General features: G+C 41.9%; 1 protein-coding gene across 6 annotated transcripts in view; it reads left to right on the top strand.

Moving 5' to 3' along the window:
• Positions 1–667: 667 nt before the first annotated feature.
• The window catches only part of LOC140735898 (engulfment and cell motility protein 2), a 200,809-nt gene continuing 179,037 nt past the window's right edge, over positions 668–22,439 (top strand). For 4 of the 6 annotated variants that reach the window (XM_073061487.1, XM_073061485.1, XM_073061486.1 and 1 more), the window contains exon 1: positions 668–767. The gene's annotated coding sequence lies outside the window, so the exon portion shown is untranslated. Of the gene's footprint in view, positions 775–13,661; positions 13,681–22,439 lie in introns of those variants that run through there. The other 2 variants (XM_073061482.1, XM_073061484.1) reach the window with 2 other exon arrangements.

The raw sequence follows: 22,439 nt of genomic DNA, 5'->3' as shown, positions 1-22,439 counted from the left end.
GCCAATCATTTCTTCCTGCAAAATTCCATGGTACTGTTTGGACTTCCTTCTCATGGTGCTCTTTTGATGTCATCTTCGACATGAAAGAATAACTGGATTCTCTTTTCTTTTGACTAGTGGAGTTCTTCCAGTATTTAGATTCTTGAACTATTTGGAGAAATGTCTTTGCAATAATTCATGATTCAAACATCCCATGTGACCGTCAGAAGGAATCTTAAGTACGCATAAAACGTTATCTGAAATTCAAAAGTAAATCGTTGGTCAGGAAACATTTCAGAATGTGCTGAGGACATAAAGGAAAATATATTTCGCGGCCTTTCTAATAGCAGCATTTAGTGCTGTGCACTGTTTAAACACAGTTTGGATTTGCAAATAATATTTGTTGTTAAAGTCACCAGATCGCTATAAGATGTTTAATAATGAATAATCCAATCAGAATATGCAGAAATATCTAATGACTATATAATAACTTCCGGAACGCTCGGATTCGCTTTAATTAGTGTTTACATTAAACGTCGCCAAGCACGACTTGCAACTGGGAAATGATTGATGCATAGTTGAGCCAATAGGCTTCCAGGTTTGGTCTATTTTGTGTTATTGGCAAAGCACCATTTGGCCGGTTGCACCAATGGGAAAGGTTAGTTCTTAGCATGTCCCGCCTTTCCCTCGGAGACCAGCTCTCGGTGTACTGTATCGAACAGTGAAGCGGAGGCAGTGCTGGAAGGGAGACGTTGGAATTGTTGAAGGAGACTGCTGCTGGAGCTCAGGTAAAATGTAAGAGGGGTTGACGCTTGCCTTTGGGTATTAGGAGTACATCTCTACCAACCCCATCCATTCCATATGTATCTGATGCGCCGCATTGTAACTGGCTCATTAAAGTAACACTCCATCAGCATAGCAGGGTTGCAAAGTGGTTCAATTAATTGATTTAAAAGGAACTCTTATTTTACAAAAACTTCAAACAGATAAAATACGTCCTGATAGCGTTCGCTGCTTTATCGAAGAAAGTTTTTAAATAGCAAAAATACTAAGGTGGTCCTAGGGAGAATGAGCAGGGTGGTCTTGGAATGGAGATATTAACACAAAGGGAATGCATAATTATTATTCAGATGAATTATTATTTATGTAATTAGATGAAAACAATGTGTGTGCCTGTAAGTATCGTCACAATGGAGACAGGAAAATTATTCACACCTACAAAGGGGAATCAGGAGCTGTTTCACAACCATATGGAGAAGATAATGCGGGAAAAATCACATCATCAGCATTTAGTGCAACAGATTTAAATATACTTTCATTTGCTCAGTTGTGTGTGTACAAGCCTTTTCAAAAGATCTATTTGCAAGTACAACTTTTGTAATTGAACTTTATTGGTAGATGTTGAAATCTAAATGTAGCATATCCGTGAAAGAGGGTGAGTTTCTATTATTATTCAAATTATGAGTTAAAGGTGCAGGAAGTCCTTGGATGTTTATATTATTCTACCAGAAGGTTTTGCTCTGTTGTTATATGACAGTCTATTCTGTGCCAACGGTCTGCAGGATGGTTTTGACTGTGTGATGCAGTCATTCTCTTTCATTGGCAGTCCAGCTTTCCTTAAAGATGTAGAGTGATTTCTGTGATTTTAAAAAAAGTGGCTTTTGATTCTTCTGTGGGACAGTTGGAAAAGCGTTCACAAAATCATCTTCTGGTAGCATTCACTATTTTCACAGTTTTTCTGTTACCTTCTGAAGGCAGGTCAATCCGGAATACTGAGGAGTGGCTAATATTTACATGTACAATTCAGTTGGTTAAGATGCATCTGTAAAGTTGTCTGAGGTTCTGGTTTCCACAGGAGTAGAAAGATGTGGTAGCACTAGAAAGAGTGAAGAGATTCACCAGCGTATTGCCTGGAATGGAAGGTATCGGTTACAAGGAGAGATTGGATAATCTGGGACTCTTCTCATTGCATATTCTGTGATTGCACAGAAAGCATTCCACATCCTTAAAGGAAACATAAAACATAGCAATCTACAGCACGTTACAGGCCCTTCGGCCCATAATCTTGTGCCGACCATGTAACCTACTCAAGAAACTGTCTAGAATTCCCCAACTGCATAGCCCTCATAGCTTTATGTTTACAAATTATGTTACATTATTAAAATACGTTCTACCCTGCAAATATAAACATATATTTTGTGCCCTTGCATCTTCCTTTTATGAGGAACTGGACTGAAGATGTGATATTTTTGCCAGCTGGACTATCAATGCAAGTGGCTGAAGGGTGACTTTACAGAGGTTTATTAAACTGAAGGACATACATAAGGTAGATGGCTCTGACTTTTCCAGGTTATGGAGTCTAAAACTAGAGGACAGAAGTTAAAGATGAGAAGGGAACAGGTTTAAAGGACCCTGACAGTCAGGTTTTTCACACAAATAGTGGTGGACATATGGAAGAAGCTCCCTAAGTAGAGGTGGTACAATCACAACAATTTTAAAAAATCATTTGGACAAGTACATGGATAGGAAAGGAATAGTGAGGTGTTAGCCAAATGCTGGAAAATGGTGTGATGAGTAATGTTTCCAACATAATAGGATACAAAAAAGAGAAACGTTCCAGGAGGTTTATCGCTAGCTTGGAAATTCGGTTGATGTTGAGAAGCACAAGCAAATAGCCATACTTTAAAATGGAGAAAGGGAACAAATGTTGCAAACGAGAGAGGGAAAAATGTTGGCGGATGTTAGGAACATGTTAGCAGGTTGTCAGCGGATGCAGGAGGACGTGGATCAGCTAGAATGTTTGATGAAATGGTGATAGATGACCTTCAATCCATGTGGTAGTGCATTTTGGAAGGTCAAATTCTGGTAGGACATAGAGAGTAAAGGCAGTGATCTTAGGAACATAGATGTGTAGGGAGATCAAACACGAGGAAATCTGCAGATGCTGGAAATTCAAACAACAACACACACAAAATGCTGGTAGAACACAGCAGGCTAGGCAGCATCTATAGGGAGAAGTGCTGTCGACGTTATGGGCCGAGACCCTTCGTCAGGACTAACCGAAAGGAAAGATAGTAAGAGATTTGAAAGTAGTGGGGGGAGGGGGAAATGCGAAATGATAGGAGAAGACAGGAGGGGGTGGAATGAAGCTAAGAGCTGGAAAGGTGATTGGCGAAAGTGATACAGAGCTGGAGGAGGGAAAGGATCATGGGACGGGAGGCCTCAGGAGAAAGAAAGGAGGGGGGTAAGCACCAGAGGGAGATGGAGAACAGGCAAACAACTAAATATGTCAGGGATGGGGTAAGAAGGGGAGGAGGGGCATTAACAGAAGTTAGAAAAGTCAATGTTCATGCCATCAGGTTGGAGGCTACCCAGCCGGTATATAAGGTGTTGTTCCTCCAACCTGAGTTTGGATTCATTTTGACAGTAGAGGAGGCCATGGATAGACATATCAGAATGGGATGTGGAATTAAAATGTGTGGCAGATTCAAATCCATAGGCCTCTGAAAGTGGCAACACGGGTAGATACGGTAGTGGAAGATGCATTTGGTGAACTTTCCTTTGTAGTCTGAGACACTATAAGAGTTGATGGCATATCATATTACCGTCATACGAAATGTTGTTTAGGCTGCACTAGAGTCTGGTTACTGCACTACAGGAGGGATGTGGTAGCAACAGAGTGAGTACTGAAGTGACTTATCTAGATGTTGCTGAGAATGGAAGCCTGTAGTAAATAAAGATGGTGGATAGGGTTGGGTTTATGCTCACTAGAGTGTCGAAGACTGAGGGGTGATGTTACAGAGTTTAATAAAATGAGAAAGGGTTGTATAGAATAAATAGTCTTTATTTCCTGGACATTTGACCCTAGAACCAGAGGGCATAAGTTTATGGTACAGGGGAGAAGTTTAAAGGAGATCTAAATTTTTCTTGCAGAGAGTGGCAGTAATGTGGAGCGAGCTGTCAGAGGAGAAGGTGGAGGCAGATATAATTACTGTATAACAGGTGAAAGGATTTGGACAAGTACTTGGATAGGAAAGGCATAGAGGGAGATGGGCCTAATGCAGCCAAATGGGTTTGGTGTAGAAAGACTTCACCGTTGGCATGGCTGAGGTGGGCCGAAAAGGCCCATTTCAATGCTGTATCTTTCTATGATTTTATGACCTATAAGAAACCATGTTCCTTTTATCATGTCCTCTTTCCCAAGAAACGTCGTCTAGCAGTAACTATGTTTCACTTGTCTTCGTTCTGAACTATCATTGCATTGCTTGTTGATGTTTATTGGGACACCCCCCCCCCCCCCAAAAGAATAAATCAGTGAAGCAGCATTAGGGCATTTTCACCGAGAAATGTATTCTGCAGACACCGACAGAACTAGACTCACTGAGTGCACCTTCTGACAATTTTCTTCACTCCCATGTAAGTAAGGCATCATAGCAGCCACTTTAATCAACGCGATGCATGACTCGGTTAGAACCAACATAAGATGAGCTGTGCAGGAGTTGGCTACAGTTGTCTTCTCCAAAGCAAACACATCTTGTGCTGTCACATAACATATTGGGGTGAGCTGCAGAACAGATGCACCAAGCTGTCTCAGTAACTGGATTGGAGATCGGCTTTGTGATGGATGGTAGAGGTGGGTTCATAATCAATCATTTTATTTGTACTTCCATGCTTAATTATTGGTGTAGTGTGTCAGACTGGGAGAGGGTTACTGGCTTACTTCAGGGATCATGTTTTTCCCGGTGTTTTACAAGCTGTTCCCCTCTATTCTTGATCATTACCAAATAGCAAACCAGCAGGCCGAGCAGTATCTATGGGAGGAGAGGAGCCGTTGTCACAGGGTTTTGACCTGAAAGAAACATTGACATTTCATTTCCTCCCACAGGTGCTGTCGTACAGCGGAGTTCTTCCAGCAGGTTGTCTCAGGTGGGAGCTGAGGCTGCGGTTGCTAACCAGGGATGTACCCTAGTTGCCTTTCAAGGCTGACTTTGTAGCTCTCTGCCCTGGAACTCCTGTGCAGCTCCCGTGGCACTGGCTGTTGTTTCTGGTTGGTCATATTTCATGATGAAATCGCTACAGCTAGTTAGCATACGCTGCAGCTGCCCTTGGACAGAAGGTGACTGAATTCCATATTTAGAAGACTGAAAGCATTTTCTACACAGATCTGGTAGTTGTGTGGCTCTGTATCATGAGTGTGAATTGATGAATGAATACAGGGAGTCGGACAGCAGCCCTTTACCATAGGATCTGCCCACTGAAAATGTCTGGCTTTGTGGATTCCTGAGGATGAAGGTATCACACGTGACAAACATAGGATGTGAGCCCTTTGGCTCATCATTGTCTGCACAGAATGATGCCACTCTAATCCCTTCTCCCTACACATGGTGTGTATCTCTCTAGTTCCAGCCAAGTTATTTGTTTGTTCAAATGCCTCTTAAGCATTGCTGTCCTTTCTGCTTATGTCGTTCCTTCTGGTAGCACATTCTGTGCATCCACCACTCTGTAAACACAGGAGCCTTGTAAACTTCCTTTAAGCTTTCCCCTTCCCACCTTAAAGCTGTCTTCTCCAGTAGGTTGCATTTCCAGCAGAAGTAAGATTTTGACTATCCATCCATTCTGCGTCTCTTCTAATTTTAAATATTTCCCTTGTCACCCCTCAGCCTCTAATAATGTACAGAAAGCAAACAATCTATGAAGCATCACCTTGTAGCCAATGTAGGCAACATCCTGATGAACCTTTCCCAAGTCTCTACATACCACCTATTGAACAGAAGTACCCACAATATTCCACCTGTGACCCAAGCAAAGTTTTATACAGCTGCAATATGATTTCCCAGCTTTTGTACTCAGTGCTCTGATCAATGGAGGCAAGTATGCCTTGTGTCTTCTTTACCTTCATCCATTTGTATTGCCATTTTCATGAAGCAATAGATTTGCTCCCTGAGATCCCTGTATACGAGGGGTGATTGATAAGTTTGTGGCCTAAGGTAGAAGGAGTCAATTTTAGAAAATCTAGCACATTTATTTTTCATACATTTACACACTCAGTCCAGCGGTCGTGGAGCATACGGATCCTTTCTTTGTAGAAGTCTGTTTCTTGGACCTCCAGAAGAGGTCCGCAGCAGGGGTGATTGATAAGTTTGTGGCCTAAGGTAGAGGGAAATGAGTTATACAGCTCTCGTTACATGCACGTGCAGTTCAACTCTTTGAGTGAGAATGCAGAAAGTTTGAAGTTAATAACTCATCTCCTTCTACCTTAGGCCACAAACCTATCAATCACGCCTCGTATATCAGGTCATTTACTGTATATTTTCTCTTGCATTTAACCTCTTAAAATGCAAAACCTCGCACTTGTCCAGGTGAAGCACCATCTTCCATTTCTCTGCACAGCTCTCAAGCTGATCTACATCTGGTCGTGTCTGTTGTGTTTCTCAGAAAGGTAATGTTTACTGTATGGGAACTCTAACAACCACTTGTACATTGAAGGAATAGAAACCTTCTGATGAGGAAGTTTGGGTTATCATGGCTAAATGCATTTATAGGAAACCAGTTCCCAGTGTCTAAAATATCACTAGTTCCTCACTACTGAAATTAAAATTATTTCCTGAATAAAATGCCTGAGTGTCCTCTCTGAGCTCTGGACTGCCAACTGGGAGATGTGCTATCTGTATGATCCTGTGATAATGAATTTGGGAATCGGTGTCATTTTAACCTCCATTGAGAAAGCAGCCCATAAAGGGTTGTAAAGATCCCAGAACGTGCAGACTCCTGGGTTTCCAAGCTGCAAAGATGTTGGGATTTCAATCAATGATGAGCTGAATGGTGGAACAGATTTCATAATCTACGTGTATGTTCCTCTGTCTGTAACTCAGATGGAAATTTTACATTGAATGTAGAGGCATGGTTAGGAGGTGCTGAATGCAGCCTTCCAGCATGTCACCCTGGTTTTGGCAGACTACTTGTGCGAGCAAGGAGTTGAGTGCCAACGGAATTGAGTTTCCTCTAGAATCAAAGGGAACACAGTGACTTTTGAAGGGTCAGATTTGAGCAATTTAGTGAGACCAGGCTGTGATTAATTAGCGATCTGCTACACCCTTGACGGCCTGCAAGCTGCAGCACTCCAGTTGTCTCCACGCTCAATTCCCATTAACTTGCTCAGCTATTTACTCAACAGTATTTTTCCCTCCCCTTCTCATCTTGCCTCCCTCCATGCAGATTTGACTTCCAGCTGTGTTCTGGTATCTTTCCTATATGTCCATTCTTTGTATAGACAGTGACTTCTAGCAATTATAGTGCTGAGCTAAGAGATCACAGGGAGAACCCAAGCTTTCTATCTTTAGCTTGCGATCACTTTCAATATTGGCTAGGTAACGCATTCTCTAGAGTCAGGAAGTTGTAGACAGACAGACATACTTTATTGATCCTGAGGGAAATTGGGTTTCGTTGCAGTCACACCAACCAAGAATAGTGTAGAAATATAGCAATATAAAACCATAAATAATTTAATAATGATAAGTTAATCATGCCAAGTGGAAATAAGTCCAGGACCAGCCTATTGGCTCAGGGTGTCTGACACTCCGAGGGAGGAGTTGTAAAGTTTGATGGCCACAGGCAGGAATGACTTCCTATGACGCTCAGTGTTGCATCTCGGTGGAATGAGTCTCTGGCTGAACGTACTCCTGTGCCTAACCAGTACATTATGGAGTTCGTAGTGTTTCAGGGTCTCCATGGCATGACTTACACTCTAGTGCAGTACTGAGAGCTCTTAAGGCATCAAACATAGATTCCCTGGTAAACACAACACAAGTTATTCTGCAGATGCTGGAAATGAAAAGTAATACACACAAAATGCTGGAGGAACTCAGCAGGCCAGGCAGCACCTATGGAAATAAATAAGCAGTTGATGTATTGCACCAAGATCCAATTCCCTGATGCTATTTTGAGGAAAAGAACAGGGAAGATTTTCCTGATGCCATGAAAAATAGTTGTGCTTTGACTATTTTCATTTGAAAGGTTGCTACCTTATTGATGTTTGGGAGATCTTGCGGCATCCTAAATTTCCAAGTGAGTCCATTCCAAGAGCATGTTATTGTAATACCAGGTGCTGTGAAAATTCACAAGCTTCCTCCTTTATGCTTGTGGAACTTGAGGTGGCGAAGGTTTATCTTTTTGTATTGCTTATAGTTTATGCTTTGCTTTGATAAGTGTTTAATCACCTAGCGGAATGATTCTCCATAAGATTGGATGAATGGTCTATAAGATATTTCTGCTTGTGGAAAAAAAATCTCAAACACAGTCCAGCCAGACACAGCGACTGTTAGGTCAACAATTCTCCTGGTGTGAGCAGCTGAATCCCTGCTTCTTAAGAATTCTTTACAATATATGTGAATGGTCTCTTGGAACTCCTTATTTGGCTAGGACATTTTCTGGAATTCAATGCAAAAATGTTAATGAGACTTCAAAGGCATTGCATGCCATTTGATTTGGAAGTTTTCTTGAATGATGTCATTGAATCTGTAGCCAGAGCTTTTATTTTCATTATTCTGTATAATCACTGAGGGTGTGAATGCCTTTATTTTCTTCCCAATTACACTGGAGCTATGACTGCAAGGAACAGATGAGTGGCAGGCACTCTAATCTGCTTCTGGATCTCTGCCAGTCCCACTATTGAATGGATATCTGGAAGGGAAGAGGTAGTTGCCCCAAAATAATTCTGTGCCCATCTCCTCCACCACCCCCCCCCACTGTTTTGCATAATTCCTGAGCACCAGAGTCTATATCCTCCACTCACTGCTGTGTTTGTGTTTTACTTTTGATTTTTATTCTGTACATACAGCAAGCTCTTGTTACATCTTCAATTCTTTTTCCCATGTTAAGTACAAACAGGATATTGTATAATGGGCTGTCATCTTTCCTCGTTCTGAGAAGTTTCAGCCTTGCTGGATAGCCGTTAATGTTTTTCTCTCGCCCTCCCTCAACCTCGCCCCCACCTACCGGGGCATAGGTTTAATTAACCCATTACAATTATCACATAGCCAGAGATGACAGTAATTTTTCTGTGCTCCTTCCAATCCCACCCAGGCTATTCAGAGGTCTCAGAATAATTATAGCACTGACTAAATATAAAGTAATAAAAACACAAAATGCTGGCAGAACTCAGCAGGCCAGACAGCATCTATGGGAGGAGGTAGTGATGACGTTTCGGGCCGAAACCCTTCATCAGGAGTATAAAGTAATGTATGTTTCAAAACTCATGAAACGTTTATTTCCGTTGTATGAATTTGTATTTGTGACAACATTGACCAATGGTAAAAGACTTGACGATGAGATAAGGATCATTTCTTTAAATGTTTAAGTACAATGAGAGAGTTTAATAGAAACTCCTGCATACAAATCACTGCTGGAGTATGGACTGTGTCATCGGAGCAGGCATCTTGATAAACCTTTCCTTGGCTCAGTGGTCAATTAAATATCACTTGAAGTCCTGGCCAACATCTACAGTGCCATTGCACTTAAGGTTCTGATGTGTATTTTGTGGAGGTGAAAGGGACATTAAAACAAGGCTCTGCCTGCCCTGTTAGAGGTACATTTAAAAACTTACCAGATGCTTTTGAACTGTAGCAAACATATTGAGGACTACTGGTCAATATTTGTTCTTCAACCAATATCATTAAAATTAGATTATTTTGTCATTATGTTGTTATAGTTTGTGGGATTTTAATATATGTGAATTAATTTGTTTCTTGCTGTGTAGCTGTGACTACATTTCATTTACTGTAAAGTGCTTTGGGCTGCTATAAGGTTGAGAGAAAAAAATTTATAAATCCTTAAGGAAATCAGCATTTCCAACACTGCAGTATTCAAGATTGTGGGAACAGTAGTAAGCTGATGGAACACATTTGAATTGCTCTAGACATCCAGACTAGATGCATTTTACTGTTTGTTGTTTAGTAAAATGGGTGAGCTTTTTAAAAAAAACAGTTATTGGGCCATCCAAATTGGGTGCTAAATGCTAGAAATTCAAAACAGTTCAATTAGTGGCAGCTCCTGCCTCATTATCTGCTTCCTTCATTGAAACTATTAAATGATCACACCTTTTTTTTGGTTTTGTTTTCGGTGATGAATTTGGTCAAGTTTGTCTCCAGTAATTTTTACTTGACCATGAAAGAGACATCCTTCTAGCCTTCACCACTGGTTAGATTTCTATTCATAGTTTAACCAACAGTATTTTATCTGACTAACTGCTTTTGTCTGGTTCTACTTCTTTGAAGAGGCTTGCAGATGCAACTCTGCATAGGCCCCATATAAATGCAAAGAGCCGTTGTGTCATTGGCTGGGCATGTCTTGCTTTGAAGTGAGCATTGCCTCAAATCGATGAAAATCTGCTCTTGTAGCATCATAGAATAATACGCTATCCACCTAGACTCATTGTTCCTTTCCTGGTCAGCTGTCAGTGGTGGTCATTGCGCTGTTGGTATCTTGCATTGTTTTCCATTGTAGAGAATGGATGGTGGCTCACGCAATCCTATACGATATGAGTAAATTAGATTCTCTATAGTATGAAGGTTAAGTGGAAGAAGGAATGGAAATATATTCTGTGGAAATCAAAGTAGAGAGGAAGGTTATGCAAACTTTCATCTGCTGAATTGACTTGAACCAGTCTGAAACATTCTCAGAATTTTGCTGAGATTGTAGGAAAGGCTGCAATTCAGCATATTTAGATTACAGTACACTTCAACATTCGGAAGTCTCGGTATGCTGGTTAACCCAGTGCTGTTGTGGTCTGGCTTTGATGATTAGCAATTCTGAAAGATGGGAAGTTTGTCTGGATTTTTAGTCAAAGTAGGAAACTAATCACTGAAATTTTCTGACATGTTGATTACATATTGTGCTTGATACTGTCTATTAATTTAATCTAATCATAGCGTATTGTTCATCTTAAATTTACTTTGATTCCAGCATTAACAGAGTTGAATAGTTGAGAATTATTGAATAATTGTCTTGTATTCCCTTGATGAGAGTAGAATGAAGGATGATTTGATTGATATGTTCAAAATAAAAAAGATCTTCAGGGAAAGTAAATTTATCTTCATTAAGGGAATTTAGAAATAGGAGTTTTATTAAAAATAGAACTAGGCTATTCAGGAATGATATTAAAGGCACTATTTATTCAAAGACAGTAGAAATTTGGAACCCTTTTGTCCCAAGAGACACTGAATAATGGTGAACTGAAGCATTAAGACTTGAGTGCTGAGACAGTCATTTGACCGATGTTTTAACGAGAGCTTGGTACATCGAGCAGTAAAACACAGTAACAGTCTCTTCAGCCCACCATGTCTTTGCTGATCATGATGTCAAATTAAACTAATCCCATCTGCCTTACAAAGGATCCATACCCTTCCATTCCATTTTCATTCATCTGTCTGTATAAATGCCTCTTCAATGCCACTGTCATGTCTACTTTCAGTTACCCTGGGCAACACATTCCAGGCACATACTTGCGCCACAGATTGCCCTAAACTTTCTCCCTCTCACCTGAAGACTATGCCCTCTAAGATTTGACATTTCTACCCTGGGAGCAAAACTCTTACTATCTACCTGATCTGTGCCTCTCAGAACTTATGTAAACTTCTGTCAGCTCTCCCCTTAGTCTCCAGTCACCAGAGGAAACAGCCCAAGTTGGTCCAACCTCTCCTGATAGCAAATGCTCTCTGCTCCAAGCCACATCCCGGTGAACCTCCTATGCCTGCACTCCAAAGCCTCCATATGCTTTTGGCAGGTAATATGGTAGCCAATTTAGAGCACATTACTCAAAGTAAAGATGTGAAGAACAGAAAGAAAATAGATCTGGTGCTTGAATCAGCTGTATTCTAATTGAATAACACATCACACTTGCACCTCTTTGGCTCCTGTGGTCATGTGAGGCATCTTGAATTTGAATTTATTTAAATCTTTTATCCATCCCACAACGTGAGGGAGTAAAAATCTTTGCGTTATGACTCCATCACAATGTCCAGACATGTGAATTTGTAAGTCTAATGGATTGTAGAAAGGAGCTGTCCTGTAGCCTGTTGGTCCTGGCTTTAATGCTGTGGTATCATTTGCCAGACAGAAGCAACTGAAGCAGCTTATGGTTGGGGCGATTAACTGGTGACCCCGATGATCTTCCAGGCTGCCTTTATACACCTGCTGCTGTAAATGTCCTCAATGGAGGGAGGTTCACATCCACAGATGTTCTGGGCTGTGTGTGCCACTCTGTACAGTGCCCAGCAAAGCTAAAACTGTCTATGGTTGGGATGACTGGTGTCCCTGATGATCTTCCAGGCTGCCTTTACACACCTGCTGCTGTAAATGTCCTCAGTGGAGGGAAGTTCACATCCACAGATGCGCTGGGCTGTCCGTACCACTCTCTGCAGGGCCCAGCGATCAAGGTTGGTGCATTTTCCATACCAGGCGGTGATACAGCCAGTCAGGATTCTCTCAATTGTGCCCCTGTAGAAGGTTGTGAGGATTTGGGGGCTCATGCCAAATTTCTTCAGTTGCCTGAGGTCAAAGAGACAATGTTGTGCTTTTTCTTGCTACACAGCCAGTGTGTACAGTCCAGGTGAGGTCATCGGTGATGTGTATTCCAAGGAACTTGAAACTACTCTAGTCTAGGATCATTATTTGCAATGACATTTGACTCCTGGAATTTTCAGTATATGATTATAATCAACCTTGGAGTGTAATTACAATATGGACAGAGGACCCAGTGGCCATTCACAGTTTGAGTTCGTTGTTTAATTTAACCATGCATAGTTATGTCTTAAAAGGATGTAATATTCTGTTTCTCCTGCTTTATGTAAAACATAAAGACTGGTAGTTGTGTGCATGCCTTTTTAAGCAAAATTTTCCAAAATATAAAGTGAAAGCAATTTTTCTATCTTTTCCCATTGTATATCCCACTTCTATATTGGTAAACAGTATACTTTAAATATCTTTTCTCTTCTTCTGGAACATTGTAAAGGCAAAGGGATGTTGGGTAGATTGAAGCACATGCCTAGAAATGAGCCCACCCTCCTTTCCTCTGCTCAATTGCAGAGGAGAATTGAATATGTCCCTTAATAGCCAAGGAAAAGAAATTTGGCATTTACAGGGAACATTTCTGAAAGCAATAAAAATGCTGAAAACTCCTCAGCAGGTCAAGCAGCATCTGTAGAAAGCCACAGATCTGAAAGCTGATCTCTGTTTGTCTTCTCATAAATATGACCTGACCTGCTAAATGTTTCCAGCATTTTTCTGTTTTCATTTTAAATTTGGTAGATCTGTTAATTTGTTTCTTTGGTGGGGGGGGGGGGGAGCTTGCACCTTTCTGAGATTATTCTAACCAATGAATGACTTTGGAAGAGTAGTCAGTGTAATGTAGCAACAATTTAATACAAAACTCAGCAAAGAGTTGTCAAATGTGACTGGGTATTCTGATGAGAGAGGCAAATGCTTATCAAGAGGCATTCTCATTGCTACTTTGAGCAATGCTGTAGGGACATTCACTCACCATTTGGGGGAAAAACAGGATTCTATTTGATAAATCTCAATTGACAGTTGTCACCGGTGACTAAGCAGCAATGTACCCGTCTGTCTTATTGAAGTCTCTGCAGGCTCGAGTGGAACTGGCCTCCATTCTGTGAACTAATACAGCATTTTTTACTGTGTTGTGTCCAGGTATGTACCCGAGCAAATTTACCTTGCTGCAGGTTTTAATTTGCTTCCATAACAGAAAACAGTAAAACTCAAGCTGTGATTTCATCACAGTTGCTATGGCTTTTAGTCATTGTAATATTAGATAGAGGAAAAATGTTATAATTCTGTCCAAATAATGATAAGTGTAATTGTTATTGCTGGCAGAGAGATGATAACTAGAGAAATAGATTTTAAAAAAAGATTAACAAAAGATCTGTGCTGCAGGTTGCTATATCTGGAAAATGCCCCTGAAGAGAGAAGGGAGGTTGGAATCAAATTATTTAAAAACGTCCAAAAAGCAGTGGATATTTATTTGAAAGGAGATGATTGCATTACTGTGGGAAACTGCAGAGGAATGGTGCTGATTGGATAACTCTCAAACAGTAGTATGGCTATATATGGGCCCTCTCTGTTCCCCGTGATTCCACCAACTACCTGTGCCAGGTGTGAAGTTCTTCTCATTTCTGTCCTTTGCCAGAGGTACTCCCATTTGATTTGGAAAACTTACAAAAAAAGCTGCAGACAGTAGAAATGCTGAAATGAAAATGAGCTCGAAAAAACTCAACAAGTCATGTAGCATCCGTAGTTCTATCTATGTGTCTGCTACCTGAAATATGAGCTTGGGTTTCTCTTTTCCCATATGCCTCATAAAAGTGTAACAAGTACTTTGTTTTATTCTATTTTTGTGTTCATATTATGATAAGTCTGTGTGTTATCAGCTTGCATCAACCACTCTTCAATTATCTGAGTGGGTTTATTGGAAAGCCAATATTGTTTGAACCAGAATGCATCTTGTGATCCTACTCAGACCCTGCTGATTCGTTCATCCTTTTTAGTTGTATCACACCACCTACTTTTCTTCATAAACTTTGTTCATGACATCAGTTCACATCGGTGTACAAATTTAGTAATGTTTATAAATTTGCAGGTTGTTTGAGGACATGCTTACTGGTGTTGTGAACTGTGTGGATGTGAAGCTTAACAAAACAGATTGGAGATTGCTCATAAAAACAGGGAATGCCGGAAATCTTCATCAGATGAGGCATTGCCCATGGAGGAACGATCGGAGTTTCATCAAAGCCCAGATTATAGGCTCAGATTCCAGCCTGCACCATGTTGAGTGAGGCTGTGATGCCTTCGTATGTAGGAGGGCAAGGGGGTTGGAAATGGAAAATATCATGCCTCAGACAAACCAGAGATGATGTCAGCAGTCTGGAAACAGCCTGCTTGCTCATCTGGTCACCATAGAAACATGATTTGGCATATGTCTGCAATAGTGGCACTGGGCATAGGTGACACTGAATGGAATATAGGGGGAGCTGGAGTAGAGTCATGCTGCATCTCGTCTCGTTGCCTGTTTTGGTCAAGGAGACAAAATTGTGATGAATTTCTTTTAACCGTTTCCCCTTCACTGTCCCAGTGAAGTCAGGTGTTTTGTACTTTAGGCATCAGCGCTGCACTAGGCCATCACTTTCTCTGGCAAGTTATTGGAATCTCCAGAAAGTAAATATTCTTTCAAAAGCATGGGTGAAAATTTGCTTGTTATCGTGTTACTGAAGTCACCAGAAGGATGTACTGGTAGATACGAAGCAGTCTCTTTATTTGACAAAATGAGACAGAACATGCATCGTCTTGAGACCCCTTTCGGAGGAAAAAGGCCTGCCTGACCCAACACTACACGACATTTTAAATGCTAAAGATCAAAGGACAATTCCATATTTACAATACTTCCTTTGAACTACACACCTCATCACACCCACACAACAGACACCCAAATAACAAATTTAATCAGCATTGTCTGGTCTTCTAATTAACAGTGGTGTCTTCCAATTAACTGTGGTTCACGGTTTTAGGAAGCCATTGTTCAGAGCTGCACTTTAGATTTAATCCACAGTGTATATTCTAATCTGAAGACTGGTGGTTGAAATCAGTTGCTGAAATAATTTGCTAAATGTGCTGACCCCAAAAATCACTGTTAACAGCCCCTCCTCTTGGCCCTCCTGGACAAAAATAAATCATACCAGGAAAGGCCAGCCTTAAGGGGGATTTACTCAAATAGGGCATCAGAAATGCCCTACCTCAGTATTCCTCCCAATTACTCTATGTGCACCTACATCTAGCCTATCAGCCCGAATGGCTACCTGCAAAACGCTAAGTAGAGAGATTGTTCCAGAAATTTGAACAACATCTTTAAAAATGCAGTTTTGTTTGCATGCCTCTTGGCTCTTTCCCTGGTGGCCGATTGCAGCTTAATCACGTTACTGGTCTTCATTCCTTCATTCTCTGATAGCTAAAACTCTCTTTCCAGGGACACCAGCAAGGTAAATGTATCAGGCTCTCAGACCATCTCATCAATGTACAGGAAGGGGTTGGGATGGTCTCTATTTGAATGACTGCAAGGATCTCTCCCCGGTGGCACCCCCTTCCAAACAGTCTAGTGGATCACTGGTCCAACTGCTGAAAGGGCCCAGCTCATTTGTATTCACTCCCCATTCAGGCTGTGGATGACTACCCCTGTGCAATCTTTCTCAGACTGCCATGCTGTTGAAGTTGTGGAACCTGATATCTGTGCTGTAAGTTGGATCCCATCCTATTTATTTTCTTCAGTATCTTTTCTATTTTGTGCTATTCAACTAATCATCTACCTTCAGCAAACACAAGGAAATATGCAGATGCTGGAAATTGAAGCAACACACACAAGATGCTGGTGGAACACAGCAGGCCAGGCAGCATCTACAGGGAGAAGCACTGTCGACGTTTCAAGCCAAGACCCTTCGTCAGGACTCTGACTCTTGAGTCCTGACGAAGGGTCTCGGCCCGAAACATTGACAGTGCTTCTCCCTATAGATGCTGCCTGGCCTGCTGCATTCCACCAGCATTTTGTGTGCATCTACCTTCAGCAACCAGCCTTCATTATGGAGAACCGTTACCATTTCCACTTTAACACGGCTTTCTGTCAGGCTGTCGTTGTCTTCTGCCTTCGCATTTGCAGTGGATCTTCTTCTATCGGCTGTGGTCAGGTCTGATGTGGCCGGCTGGTGTCTGTCTCTTAGATTCTTCGTAAATACATGGTTACTGGGTGCACTTGATCCCTGGGTCTGTCTGTAGGAGCAACAAGAAGGTGAGTCTTACAGTTTAACCTGAGTCCAATGTTTCCACTGGCTGCATCGCCGTGTGTCTACACAGAAACAAGTGTCATTTGTTTGTTAAAGTACCACCTGTGGTCCTATTCCTCTGGGGGCAAACCCTGCCTTTTCAGGAAGCACCCTCATCAAGGACGATCTCCTTTCCCTCCGGCTCTCTCTGATCAGCAATGTGCTGCTGTTGATTTGCTTGGTCCTTTAGCACTTTACCCTGGTTACAGTGTCCTTCACATCTCATGTAATCTCACTAACTTGACAGTTGTAGTTTCTTCCTGTGCACTTGTAATTTCTGTAGCTTGGTGTTTTTACTCTGCCGTCCTCACACTGATGTTCTTTTGCCCATTTGTTCTTTTTCTGCTCCTTGCTATCTCCTTTCTGGTGACTCTTTACTGTAATCACCTCAGGCTGCTGCACTAATTGCAACAGCTCCTGACTGTGCTCGGACCCTCCCCTTGGGGCTCTCTGAAATGATCCCCGCACATCACCGTCTCTGCTCCTTGCTCGGGGCTGCTGTCTCTACGTGGGCCATGTTAGCTGTCCCTGTTATTTATCCTTTTCCTGCGTCTGTGATCGCTCCTGCCTTACTCAGTGTATCTATCCCCAGGATAGTACCTTCATTGTTTGAGCACACCCAGAAATCTACAGGAAGCTACACTTCCTCAATCTCAAATACCTAGAGGTGACTTCTCTCTGCTCTCATTGTTTCAATTCCTGCACTGGTAATTTAAATCACGTCTCCAGTTGTGGCTGAGGGTAGATCAGTTATCGATACTTACGATCCCATGTCCACTAACATTTCACATTGCCGACCCCCAATAAACCTCTTGTGTACATCCATGGATGACCACCACTGGAAATAGAGGCTGCAGTCAGCCATTTGTCTGACCTCACCAGCTATATAATCTGGTCAGCAGCCAACTCGGAAAGAGAGGGTGCTGCTGCAGGTTCTACCTGCTTTGGTGAGTGATTTTCATATTTTCCTCTGTTTTAAGGGCACTGCCTCCAACCATGGCCTGAGAAGCCACAGCTGAAACAAATCATCTTTTTACCCTGCCATGTCTATTCCAGCAGTTCCTTACCACGTGCCCTGGCTGCTGGCACACAAAGCTGGCATCTGTGATGCCTCGACAGATGTATTCGCTACAGCCCCTTTGTGACTCCCCCTCCCCCTCCTCTGGTCTATCTCACTTGCCCATGACACTAATGTTGGGTAGGTTGATCCCACCTCTATCACCAAATCTAAAACTTGCTGGTGAGCTGAGCTCAGACTTTCGTTCAGGAAGGCTGGGTCATCCCTCCCTGGATTATCCAACCCTGAGTACTCCTCATACACTCAATATTTACGTTCTGCTTATTCCATGGCCGGCCTCTCTGAATCACCGTTATTATCATTCCCCAGTTACTGCATCACTTCCCCTTTAACAAAGCGATATCATGGGCCGTACCGTCCCCCCGTACCTTCAGGCACTTCACTTTTACCGACGCACGTATATCTTTGGGGTGCATCAGGTGAATTTCAACTATTTCCTCGAGCTTGCATCAGAATTCTGCATTCCTGCGGGCAACCTTGAGTGAGGGCAGTCCTGACAAAATGCTCTGCTTCTCCCCGGGGGTGAAGGGCTTACAGGTGATCATAATCAGGGTCAAGAGTTTGCTTGGGTCTCCATCTGACATTGCTTGACCTCAATAGGTGCCATCCTGACAGATATATCTGGGTCAAACCTCTCCCTGAAATATCTCCATACTAATTCCCACACTGCACAAAATATAACTGACAGGCACACACTTAAAACTGTAAAGTAGGTACTCCGCGTTCTGCCATGTGTGCGTCTAAACTCATGATGCCTGCTGTATTCCTTTGCATCTATTACATCAATGCACAAGCACTTGCAAAGGAATATGCTAAAATATGGTTCCCAGAACGAGTATACACACCCCCACTGGTGTCCTGAACCTTCAATAACCACCCTTTGCAACTGGTGGTCCCACCTCACCAAATTAACACACCAAGTTTTGTCTCTTACACGTGGACACGCACACTCTCACACTTTTATATCTGCCTGTTCAGCTCCTCACCGTGTCCATGATACCTTGTGATCCTGTAGTCACCGACCTGAACAAATCCAAGTGTGAGTGCTAATTTTAAAAATGTCACCCACTTAGACTGCTGAGGTCAGTGGCCACGCAATTGGTCGCAAAGGTATCCCAGACAAACCCTCGATTGTTGTTGCGTGAATGGTCTCAGAGCAAAAAGGCCTGTCTGACCCAACACTACACAACACTTTGTTTGCTAAAGATCAAGGACAATTGAGTATTTCCAGTACCTCCTTTGTACTGCACACCACCTCACACCTCCCTTGTCGTGTGGGTGTGGAAGACGCCCAAATAACAAATTTAATCAGCGTTGTCTGGTTTTTCAATATCTGTGGTATCTTCCAATTAACTGTGGTTCATGGTTCTAAGGGACCGATTGTTCAGAGCTGCTTTTTAGATTTTATCCACGGTTCATATTCGATTCTGAAGTAATTTGCTAATGTTCTAATCCCAAAAGAACGCTCTAACAATGCTCACGAATGCACAATTTTGAAAAACTTTGTTTTTCAATTCCAGATAGCAAATCTTTAATGGAGCATAAAATGCTAAAAATACATTGACCTCCATTCAGAGTAAAGTAAAGCAAATTTTATTATCAAAGTACATAGGCAAGTGTGTCACCATATACAGCCATGAGGTTCATTTTCTTATGGCATACTTAGCAAATCTATAGAACAGTAGCTATCACAGGATCAGTGAAAGGTCAACCAGAGTGCAGAAGACAACAAATTGTGCAAATGCAAATATAAGTAAATAGCAATAAATAACAAGAACTTGAGATCACGAGATAGTCCTTGAAAGTGAGACCAGTGGTCACAGGAGGATTCTAATGATGAGGCAAGTGAAATAGAGTGTAGTTATCCCCTTTTATTCAACACCCTACTGGTTGAGGGTAGTCACTGTGCTTGAACCTGGTGGTGTGAGTCCTGAGTCTCTTGTACCTGATGGCAGCGGTGACAGGAGAGCATGATGTGGGTGGTGGGGATCTCTGATGATGGACGCTGCTTTCCTACGACAGATTTTCATGTAGGTGTGTCCAGTGGTTGGGAAGGCTTTACCTGTGACTTGCTGGGCCAGATTCCACTACCTATTGTAGGATTTTCCATTCAAAGGCATTGGTGCATTGTTTTGCAGCCAGTCAATGCCGAATCTCCACAGACTCCTAAGGAAGTAGAGCTGCTGCCATGCTTCTATGCAGTTTCAGTTGTGTGCTGCGTCCAGGACAGGTCCTCGGAAATGGTAACACCCAGGAATTTAACTCTCTCCACCTCTGATCCTCCAATGAGGACTGGCTCATGGACCTGTGATTTCATTTTCCTGAAGCCTACCATTAGTTCTTGGAGTTATTGATACTGAGTGAGAAGTTGTAATGACACCACTCAGTCAGATTTTCAATCTCCCTCACTCCTATATGCTTAATATAGCCCCTAACTATTTAAAATGAAAACAACTTCTCCCTGAAATGTTTTTAGTTGACTGCAGCTTGGGTAAAACAGTTAATTAAAAACATTTGTTGCAGTGGGAACTGTCTTTTTTCTGTTTTCCCCAGGATTTTAAAAATAATTTTGGTAAGCATGTGTGACTTGTTTTGAGGGGGTGAGGGTTTCTTTGTAACTCTGTATTTAGGTTTGTTTAATATGTGCGCTGAAATTTTAAGGAGATAACATACACCAGGGCTCTGCTTGATGGGTAAGGCAATAGTTTCAACCTACTGAATTGTGGGATAGTCCAGTGGTGAAAAGTCTTCTCTCTAGGCTTGGGAAGACCAGACACAGATAAACCTTTTTGTAGAACTACCACCTGTGAACAAATCAGTTCAGTTCAGTGGAAGGTTGCAAGTTTGATTTGAAGGATGCCTCCAATCAGATGCAGCAATACAGTGAGAACTGGGAATGGAACTTTGTGAATCATGGGTGTGGTGGAGGGCGTGAAGAAGAGGGGAGGAGCTTTGACTTCCTGCATTCATATCTCCACTTTGAGTGCAAAACTACAAATCACACTTAATTATACTCTTTCCGAAATCTCCCTGACAAAGTATTTCATGGTTTACGTGGCTAACCCTGGATATAATGGCATAAAGTAAGTCAGTGGTTTCAAATGTTTGAAGGAGGAACCTTTTTGGGCATGAAGCGATTTGCTCGAATGTGAAAGTTGAAAGTTAATCCTTGGCTGAGTACAATATTGAATTGAGTCTTTTAGGCAGGCAGCTTTGAAGAAATGATTTGTTGAAGATGTCAAAACCACAAGTCACAGCTCGCTCTACCACCATACAATAAGGCTACTTTCTGTCAAGAACCATTTTCAAGTCATTGATACTACAAAAATAATGATTTATTGTAGTATTATCTGCGGTGTTAATCCAACCTACTGTCATTTTAGTTTGCAGATTTTGTTGTATAAAGGGGCATTATCCCACGCATTCTATGTGGCCTCTTCTATGTCCACATTTCTCTGTGAATTTGTGCCTCAAGGTTCAGGGCTCATATGCACCTCAATTAATAACGCAGCAACAACCTCGCCCTCAACATCAGGAAGACTGATGAATTGAGTGTGGACTTTGGGAAGGGGAAATCAGAAAACATACCAGTCCTCAAATTGACGGGTCAGCAGTGAGCAACTGTAAGTTGCTGGCATCAGCAACTTGGAGGATATGTCCTAGGTCAAAAATCATTGATGCAATCATGGAGAAGGTAAGCTAGCGGCTTCTTTAGGAGTTTGAGGAGATTTGGTATATTACCAAAGACTTGCAAATTTCTACATATAACCATCTAACAATTACAGCACGGAAACAGGCCATCTCGGCCCTTCTAGTCCGTGCCGAATGCCTACCTAACCCCACCGACCTGCTCTCAGCCCATAACCCTCCATTCCTTTCCTGTCCATATACCTATCCAATTTTTTTAAAATGACAATATCAAACCTGCCTCTACCACTTCTACTGGAAGCTCGTTCCACACAGCTACCACTCTCTGAGTAAAGAAATTCCCCCTCGTGTTACCCCTAATCTACAGATTTATGGTGGAAATTCTAACTGGTTTAGAGGCTCCAATGCACAAGATCACAAGAATCTGCAGATGGGTATAGATTCAACCAGCTCCATCATGGAGACACCCTCCCCACCTTCGAGGACGTCTTCATGAGCAGTGTCTCAAAAAAAGCTTCATACATCATTAAGTACCCTCACCATCCAGAACGTGCCTTCTTCTCATTACTTCCATCGAAGAGGGGGTGGCCTGAAGGCCTACAATCAGTGATTCAGAGATTACTTTTCCCCTTTTTTGCTATAAGATTTCTGACTAGTTAATGAACCTAGGAAACTTGCTTCATTGTTCCTTCCTTTTTTAACAATTTATTTGGTATTTTATTGTTATTTTATTTCTTGCACTGTACTTTTGCCATAAATTTCATGTCATATATTTTTTGTATTACTAACAACAGTTTTCAATGACCTTGGCTACAAGTATTGGAATTTTTGAGGATGTGACTAAACATATTGATGAAGGT

The sequence above is a fragment of the Hemitrygon akajei genome, chromosome 11 (assembly GCF_048418815.1).
Source record: "Hemitrygon akajei chromosome 11, sHemAka1.3, whole genome shotgun sequence".
NCBI lineage: Eukaryota > Metazoa > Chordata > Chondrichthyes > Myliobatiformes > Dasyatidae > Hemitrygon > Hemitrygon akajei.
The sequence above is the reverse complement of the archived record's forward strand: the minus strand, read 5'-3'. Positions and strand labels throughout refer to the sequence as shown.